The sequence below is a fragment of the Pan paniscus genome, chromosome 23 (genome assembly GCF_029289425.2).
Source record: "Pan paniscus chromosome 23, NHGRI_mPanPan1-v2.0_pri, whole genome shotgun sequence".
Taxonomy (NCBI): domain Eukaryota; kingdom Metazoa; phylum Chordata; class Mammalia; order Primates; family Hominidae; genus Pan; species Pan paniscus.
The window spans coordinates 27,144,738-27,154,259 of record NC_085927.1 but is presented as its reverse complement, the minus strand read 5'-3'; the positions used below and the strand labels follow the sequence as shown (position 1 = coordinate 27,154,259).

The 9,522-nt window shown below is 37.7% G+C and overlaps 1 pseudogene; it reads right to left on the bottom strand.

The window, feature by feature from the left end:
• Positions 1–7,469: 7,469 nt before the first annotated feature.
• LOC129395035 (heat shock transcription factor, Y-linked-like) lies at positions 7,470–9,130 on the bottom strand (annotated as a pseudogene).
• Positions 9,131–9,522: the final 392 nt, after the last annotated feature.

The following is a 9,522-nucleotide window of genomic DNA, read 5'->3' as shown; positions in this document are numbered from 1 at the left end:
GCTTTTGACATTAATCACCATATTTCTCTACTTTCTGTAGTTAATCAGAAGGACCCAGTTAGTTGACTTCTTTTAAACAAGCTAAAACATATTTCTAGCCCTCTTAGAAAAAATTCTTGCATACCTCTTTCATTTTGAGATTTATTTTTCTGTTTGCTAAAAAAAAAAAAACTTTTATACTTGTTTTCCATGGCCTTTTCATAAGTCTTTAATATTGGCATAATCTTCGTGAGTTGAAAAATGTTATTAAATGTTATTAAATGATAACTTATGTGGAATAATATCCTGGGTAGAGATTATTTTCATAATTTGCATGTTGCTCTTTTTATACATTTTTGTCTTCTAGTGTTTCTTATGAATATATAAAAGTGTCGAGTTCATCTTTCCTAACTTCTCTTTTATGTATGGTCACCAGATATAATACAGGATTACCAGTGACATTATCATTTTAAATAAGCAACAAATAGCCTTTAATATAATTTTCAATATTCTAGTAATTTAGCACTATTCTAAATATTGCATGGGACAGGTTTATACTCAAAATAAATTCTTTGTTTTTTGTCAACAAATTATCAAATTTCAAATTGAAATGTGATATTTAAATTCTTGAATTTTCCCCCTACACCTGGCAAACTTACTTTCAGATCTACTTAGGAAATTACTTGTTCTTTCTATATTTGTGCTGAATCTACTATATAAGAAACAAACAAACAAAAATTGAGTTCCTTTAGTATATGGTTCATTTTTCAATGACGTATAATTGTCTATTTAAAAAATGTATTTTTGTCCTCCTACCCACCTGTTTTGCCTTTAGATCCCATTTATTGGTCTCAGAGAACCCCTAAACTACTAATTATGATGACTTTTTTGACTCCACTTTTTATCCTTGAGTGTGACCCTTAAGTGTGTCTTCCTTGGCTATCTCTTAGGGCATGGAATGTCCATCCATGAATTAGTAATGTTGCCTTTGAGGTGGTAAAGCAATCTTAAGTTCTTAAATGTAAATTTATTCTTGGGGGGGCAGTTTTATGTTAATCTTTCCAGGTTTTTAAGAACTTAATTGTTCAATCTAGTATGTTATACCAGTTTCTGCTTTTCAGGTAGTTATATAATATAGGTAATATGAAAAATCTAACCTCAGTCTTGAATATCACACAGGTCAGAGGTTGTGATATGAATCTTTCTTCTCATGGCTTTGAATGAAAACTTCTTTCTGTGTTAGATCCTAATATCCATGGGCAATGACTTTCCAATTGACACAAATATTTCAGCTAAATGTCTGAACAACACTTTCTTTCACCAATTATTTAGGCAGGGAGCCCAGCCCCATTGGACACAGAAATGGTCTCTTTCTTGGGAATATATCCAAATTTACTTCTCAATTAACTATTTCAATGAACTGCCAAGTTTAATCTCAGATTAATAGTATTGGAGTCCAAACCTCAGAGCTGTTTTCTTTCTTGATACCCAGTTTGATTTTTAAAAAAAGAATTTTCTTTCGTAATCTCTGGCTTTCATAAGAGTTGCTTTTGCAATTGTTCACTTTGCAACAGAGACCTAGAAATGAGTGCTTGGTTTCTATTAAATCTTGTGTTACTTAACAAATAAAACCTGTGAGAAAGGTGTTATTACTATATCTCTACTGCAGTTGAAAAAGAACACGTTTTTGGTTATATTTTCTGGAAGCAGTGCTGACACTCTTTTTCTCCCAAGTGTATGGCAGGTATTTCATCGGGTCTTCATTGACCTATATTATTTATGTGCTAAAAATCATTGGCTTTTTCACATATATTATAAAGACTTCTTTGAGATTATTTAATTTTAGTGAAGACTTTATTTTATAAAATCACTTCACTGTAGATATATCATTTTATTCTCTGTAATCATATCTTCCCACATTTTGCTTTATGGGATTTGGTTTGCATGGTACTTTAAAAGCCTTCCTAGGACTTCCAGTTACAATGCAGTGCCCCAGTGTTTCCTTGTAACAGCTAAAACACCACAGACATAACAACAAGAAACAAAGACAGACTCTGAAAGGTACAAAGAGGAAGCCAGCTTGTCTAGGGTCTTTAGGAATTGAAGAGTGATACTCTGGTAAATTTGCTGGATTTTCTTATTGCCTTCAATGTATCCCAGGTGATGGACTATAGAAGCTTCCAATACAGAATCTCCATTAGGCACAGACTTCAAGGAAATCCTGTTTTCTCCCAGCCAAAGGAACAGGAGAGGATGACCTAACCACACACAACGACTCAAAACCCTTCTACGGGAATAACCAAGCTATTCCAGACAACCAAGCTATTCCAGACAAACACCACAGAAAAAAGTACTACAGCAGTTTCTGTGGAGCCATGTAGAGAGACAAGCTTCTCCCAGATCAGTGATGCTCTGATTCCCTCTAAAGGCAGAGTAGGCAGCTAATCTTTTATTACCCACCTGGCATGAACAGAGGACAGCAGTCCAGTTCCCTAACCAGTGTCAGCAGAGTCCAGTAGCAAGCTGAGCATCCAGGTCAACCCAACGACAACAGTTTTTAAAGAGCCAGATCTAAGTGGGGTTCATTGCACTGTGCTTCTTACCTGCCCTCCCCACTATCCTATGTTATCCGGTCACCAGGCTCCAGTGGGGGAGTTAAGCATCTACCACCACCCAACCTCCTAGGCACTGAACAGTTGAAGTGAACCTAAACTAGTCAGCAATCTGCTATTTCCCCATGCCACAGGTCAGCAGTACCCCAATTTAGCAACAGTACCATCTACAACTGCTCCAAAGAACATGAAATGCTTTGTTGTACATTAAAACAAAACAAAACAGATATGGGAACTGTATGCTGAAACATATAAAACACTGGTGAAAGAAATCAAAGCAGAAATAAAGGGAGATACACTATGTTCATGGATGGGAAGACTGAATATGTTGTGTTAGTTTTCCCTAGCTTGGTGTATATATTTGATGCAATTCCTATAAAAATCTCAGCAAGAATTTTTGCAGACAAAGCAAACTTACATCCTTGGATAGCTAAGACAATTTTGAAAAAGAAGTATAGAGTGGGAGGAATCCATCAGTATTTCAAGGACTTACACACAGCTAAAGTAATCATGACAGTGTGGTATTGGCATAGGGATAGATTCATATAAAAATGGATCCAAAGAGAAGGCCTAGAAATAGAGCCACACTGGTATGGCTATTACCAATTGACACATCACAAAGCTGGCAAACACAAATCAGTGGAGGAAAAATAGCCTTTCAACAAATGGTGCTAGGGCAAGTGAACATCAATAGGCTAAAGAAAAAAAGCCTTAACATAAACCTCACACTACAGAAATTAACTCAAAATGCTTATGAACTTGAATGTAATATAAAATTATAACACTTTTTATGAAACATTTTAGAAAAAAATCATAAAGAAAATTCAAGCCTCTTAGGTGTAGCAAAGAGTTATTACATTTTATACCAAAGGTATAAGACATAAAAGGAAAACTGATAAACTGGATCAAATCTAAATTAAAAACTTCGCTTTGTGAAAGAACTTACGAAGTGACTAAAAAGCCAATCTGCTACAGAAAAGAGTACTTTTCCTGCTGATAGCTGGGGACAATGGGAGGACCAGCCGCAGAGAGCAGTGCCTTCTCTGCTGAGAGCAGCAGCTGCGGCAGAGAGCTTCAGAGACCTGCAGAGACATTTAAAGAACTTGCCTGCAGAGAGAAGACACCCTCTCCAGGGCCTTCTCTCTGCTGAGAACTGAATGCTCCATGGGAGGAGCTGCCTATAGAGAGGAGCTACCCACTCCTCTGAGCTCTTTTAACACTAAATAGAACTCTTCTTCTTCACCCTTTGCTTGTCTGTGTACCTCATTCTTCCTGCACGCAGGACAAGAACTTAGGCAAAGGCGCAATGGCCACAGAGGTTTCCGGCTCGAAAAATCGACATCTCAGTGATCCTGTAACAATAGCACTGAAATTTCTGTGTTTATATTTATCATGTTATTTCATTGATGTGCAGGGCTTCCTCTTTCTTGCCAAGATGAGAGATTTTTATTTTCAAGTTAAACATTTGGGAGACTACTAGGAGACTCTGGATCTTATTATGACATTCTATTTTTCATGTGTAGCTGGCTTTGTCTGAAACCAACCTAACAGAGGAAAGGGTATGCTTGTCAAGCAGGGGCACAATTCCAATTTCCCTTTTTCTCTTTGACACAAAAGGCAGGGCTCCTCATTACTGACAAATAAATATCCAGATTCTAGCTTCACCCTAGGCCTTACTTGTACCTCCCTGTCTAGGAGGGGAAGGGTGTCTTGTTACTACATGGCAGGGTTGAAAACTCTAGCTCTTTACTCTACCTTCTCTAATTCCACTCCAGCAGGGGATTGGGATGCTTCATTACTGCCTGGTACAATGGATGTTCCGACTTGGACTTTGTTGTCCTGGCTAGGTTTTTTATTTTCCTTTGTTTTGTGCTGTGTAGTTTGGCTAAAGTAGGATGGTTATTATAAAAATTATCTTTGTCTTAGTAAAATGTTCCTTTCCTAGCCTTTGGCTATAAAAATTGGGCTTTTAGGGGAAATTTTTGTCTTGGCTTACTGCAACCTCTGCCTCCTGGGTTCAAGCCATTCTCTGGCTTCAGTCTCCTGACTAGCTTGAATTAAAGGTGCCCACCATTATGCTTGGCTAATTTTTGTATTTTTAGAAGAGATGGGGTTTCACCATGTTGACCTGGCTAGTCTCAAACTCCTGACCTCAGGCGATCTACCCGCCTTGGCCTCATAAAGTGCTGGGATTACAGTCGTGAGCCACCGTGTTTGTCCCAGTTTTTTTTCTTTTTACCATTCTTCATGTTCAGCATTTAACCGTGTATATCACAGTACCCTCTGAAAATACAGTTTTGAGGACTAAAATGTGGTATATATCTTAATACCCTGTGGACATAGGTGAAATGACCATTGTCTTGTGTCACGGTATGCCAGGATAAAGAATCAGTATTCCCCGTGTACATAATTGATTCTGAACTTTTTCTACTTAGGCATAACTTGAAAATATGGTATGGTAGGATGGCGGCAGTAGGTTTCCAGCCTGAGGAATCTGGCTGTCCAAATTCGTACCCAATTCCAACCCCATTCCAACCCCAGCTTTCCCAGAAAACTGAGTGATAAATCATGTCAGGCCTTAGCTTGTGACACCAGAAGTTGTATAGTACACCAAATCCACCATGAATGCTGCTTCTGAAAAGCTGCGCAGCTGGGATTCTCAGTGTAATCCATTTCGGCACAACAGCTGGGAATCTCTGCTGCAAATAAAGGAAGGAGTAGTAAGCACCCACCTAGTTATTTCAGGCAAAGACTGCGAGTCAAAGCAGAAGATGAAAAAGAAATTTTAGAAGAAGCAGGGGAAAATCGGAACTAGACCTAAAAAGAAAGTGTGATAGTTGAAGTGATAACCAGTGACAGTAGTTTTAGTAAGTCAAAATTATTGCCTCTCTAACGAACACTACTGTGACCTAACCTCTAAAGAAAAGTTCTGGTGAAGAACGAAGAGTAAAGTGTAATGCCGCAACACCAGGAATGTTTGTTTTTGACAATAAAGATAGATTTTATGGCTTTAAGTCCACAGTCATCATTGACTAATACACATACACACATACATCAGGTACTGTGTTACATCAGTACTGAGTGTCCAAGACAGACGAGAAAACTAATCTGATAGATAAGAAGCACCTCCTGGAAGAAGTGATGTCTGTGCTATAGGAGTCTTAAGTAGGCAAAGAGGGAGAGAGTTTTTATCTCCAGGAAAGAAATGGGGGCAAAGTTACCAGATGATAAAAGGCATGGCTGAAAGTGGAGTTGCCTGAATGTTGCTTCAAATAGGACGGTGATGAAACAGAAACACATGAAGCTTCAAGGCAGACAAATATCAGGTCTTGAAGGGATTTGTTCAGTTATGCTGGGGATATAGGCTCAGAATCTAGAAAGTATTAAATGCCAACAAAAGAATTTAAATCAGATTTTGGATGGAGCATGAAACCAGTGTGATGAAAATGTGCATTTAGAGGCCGGGTGTCATGGCTGAAGCCTGTAATCCCAGCACTTTTGGAGGCTGAGGTGGGTGGATTACCTGAGGCGAGGAGTTCAAGACCAGCCTGGCTAACATGGTGAAACCCCATCTCTACTAAACATACAAAATTTTGCACGGTATGGGTGCACATCTAATCCTACCTACTCAGGAGGTTAAGGCACAGAATTGCTTGAACTCAGAGGCTGAGGATGCAGTGAGCTGAGATTATGCCACTGCACTCCAACCTGGGCAACACAGCAAGACTCTGTCTCAAAAGAAAAGAAGGAAAATGTGCATTAGAAAACATGAAAGGTGGACTCTTACAGGAAGTAATTAAAGGCACAAGCTTTGATGGAAGATCAAAAAGGTCTATTGATAATGCCAGCTATAAAATTCTACCATGTGCCTACAGTGATACAATCCATGAGTAAAATACGTGAAGTTTATTGCGCAAGTGATGACACAAATAATTGTGATCATGGTTACTGAGCTCACTAGGTATGAATTGTAATGAAGAAAATCTTTGCCAACTAAAATCCAAGTTTAAAATAACTGAGAAAAAGTGAGAAAATACTGAAGTATATAGTGTGTGTTAATGTTTCTCTAGATTTTCTGTGTGTGCGTGTGTGTGTGCATATCTATTCTTTTTGTGCCATCGTAATTTAGGCCCTCATTTGATTTATGCCAGACTACTTGAGAAGTCAGTTATTACTCTTTTCTAACTCCAATTCCTTCTTTTTCCCTCGCCTGCTGCCATGGTTTTGATATATAAACATATGTATGTGAATTAGCCAACGTTGACTGTGGACTTAGAAACCATAAAATCATGAGTGCGCACCCTCATGGCCGGATTGATAGCATTATCTGGAGAACAGGTTAGTTATTGTGTGAGTGGGCTTTGGAACAAAGGATGAGTTTGGCCCTGATTTTCTGTTTATCACATGTCCTTTACCGTAGGATGGCCTCCTGCCATGTTGCAACATAGAAAGAAGATCTCACCAGATGCAGCCCCTTGGACTTTCCAGCCTTCAGAATAATGAGCAAAATAAGTCATCTTACAAATTACCCAGTCAGTGGTATTGTGTTGTCGCAGCAGCAAATGGACTAAAACACTCTATTATTTCTTCCTCTTTAGATAATTAAATAAACTAGCTTACAAAGGGCCATGTCAGATTTCCCATCAAATGATAAAAAAGCACATATATTTTTTTTAAATGCGGTACAGTAGCCTACCACTAAAACAAAGCCCCATTTTACTCCTAACTGTATTTTTAGAAATAAAGGAAAAGCAACCATAAAGGTCAACATGTAATTTTATTGTTCAGTAAGATTATTGCAGGAATTTTTAATGTTCTTGTCAACATAAATTTCAGTCTCTGTTGTCATGCATAATCTGGTACTCTTTTGGTGGAAGATCAGTTGTAACTAGGGTGATATTTTTCCAGTAAAGATGGTTGAAGAGCTGGCCTGTAACGAAAGGCAACTGATGTATCAGCTGTCGCAGTCATTTACAACCACAGGTTGCCTGCTGGTAGCAGGTTATAACGAGGAGCCTCATTGGCTAATACTTCAGGAGATCTGGTGGGAAAAAGTAGATGGTTTCACTATCAGCCCCAAAGGAGGGAGACATGATGTAGTATTGAGAAGCTGTGGTTGTAACAAAATTCACAACGTGGCCATTTGCTTACCTGTCGGTGCTATGAGAGTGCATATGAATATTTGTCAATTGATTTAAAATAGCATGTTGATTTGTTGTAATTTGTTCTGATTGTCCAACTGAGGTTGAAATGGAAGAGGAGGGAAACCACTTCTAATTGGGTCAGGTGAACCAGCAATTCCCTGGCTGACAGAAGATTTCCTTGTTAGAGTCATATTTAAATTTGTAGATGTTGAAAATGAACTTTCTTCACTAGTTTCAGCAGCTAAGACAGAATTATGTTTATCTGTGTTAGCCCCTGCTCTAAAGTGTTTCTTGAAATATTCAGTGAAGTAGATACAAGAGAAGTGTTTTTAATCTTAATTCTTCTTTTCGTTCTTATTAAAAGTTGGGGACAGCCACGTTTGAAATTCGGATGATAATACAACTTTAACTAAAACCAAGGAGAAGGTAATTCAGTGCCGTTTTAAACCAAGAGACAAGTAACAATAACAAACGTAACACATACAATCTCAGATTTCTGTTTTATCACACAAAGTTAATATCATCAAATAATGAATGAACATTGTTTACTATTTTTAAGAACATGCTTGTTGAGAAAAAAAAACACTCAAATTTTGAAGCCCTCTGGTGAAAACATGTTATACATTTAATAGTAACATTTCACTAAGTGGCTTTGGTATCTTTATTTGGAATTCACTGGTAAGACTGAATGTTGTTAGCAACATTTCTTAAAACCTGAAAGTTTAATGCTCAACCTGCACTCAATAATTTCAAAAAAATTAAGGAATTTTTACCTTAATATTTGATATAATTTTTAAAATCTGATCTTACTGCATGTATTAACATAGTTACTGATATATAAAATGAAATTACATATATACTCAAAGTGGTAACTATTTTGAATACCTTGCTTAAAACAGAAATTTCTTTTTCTTCTGCCAGAAAGTTGGCTAGAAAAGCAGATCTGTGAAAATTCTGTTGAATTTTACTAAATCCATAAAGGTTGAGCTGTCAAATTGAGCTTTTCATACTGTCAGTTTGAAATATTCTGTAAGGAGCCTTTATTTCCAAATTTTCTTTCTTGAAGAGTTCTTCATTAATCACTATGCAAGTTTCATTCTTATCCTATGAATTAGACTTGAATTGGTCACTTTCAGCTATTTTCCAAAGTTTACTGGGAAAGGTCAGAGAAGGAAAATCATTATCTTTATCTGGCTCAGAGACATAAAGTATAATGTGGCCTTTTTATCAAGGATCCTTGTGGCAAAACCTGAAAATCATTGATTCAGTCATTGACCTTAAGTCTGAATCCCCAGGGATTATGTGTTCACACAATGGAGACCCAGAGGAGGCTTTTGAACCAGTTGATTCATCTTTAGGAGAAACATCATGAGTTTCTGCAGAAACATGTGCCATCTCAAATAAGTAATTCTTTAGCTACTTTTCCAGCCTGCATGTGTTTCAAGACTGCAGCTTCAAATGCTGCTTCAGTAGTCTACTCAGGTAAAGTAATCGAGATCACCACAGTGGTTTCCAACCTGAGTAGCAATGGCATCACAAGAGGACTTTGGTCACCTAGCAACAAACATAAAAATTTGGCCAAGACTGTTTACTTCCCAGTCTCAGAAATGTATCTGGTAAAAATAAAATATAGAATGATTACTTACAAAGTTTATTCTGCAAAAGTTTCATGCCTGCAGAATCTTTTAAATTAATAAGGAGGGCCAGGCATGGTGGCTCATGCCTGCAATCCCAGCGCTTTGGGAGGCCGGGACAGGCGGATCATGAGGTCATGAGTTCGAGACCAG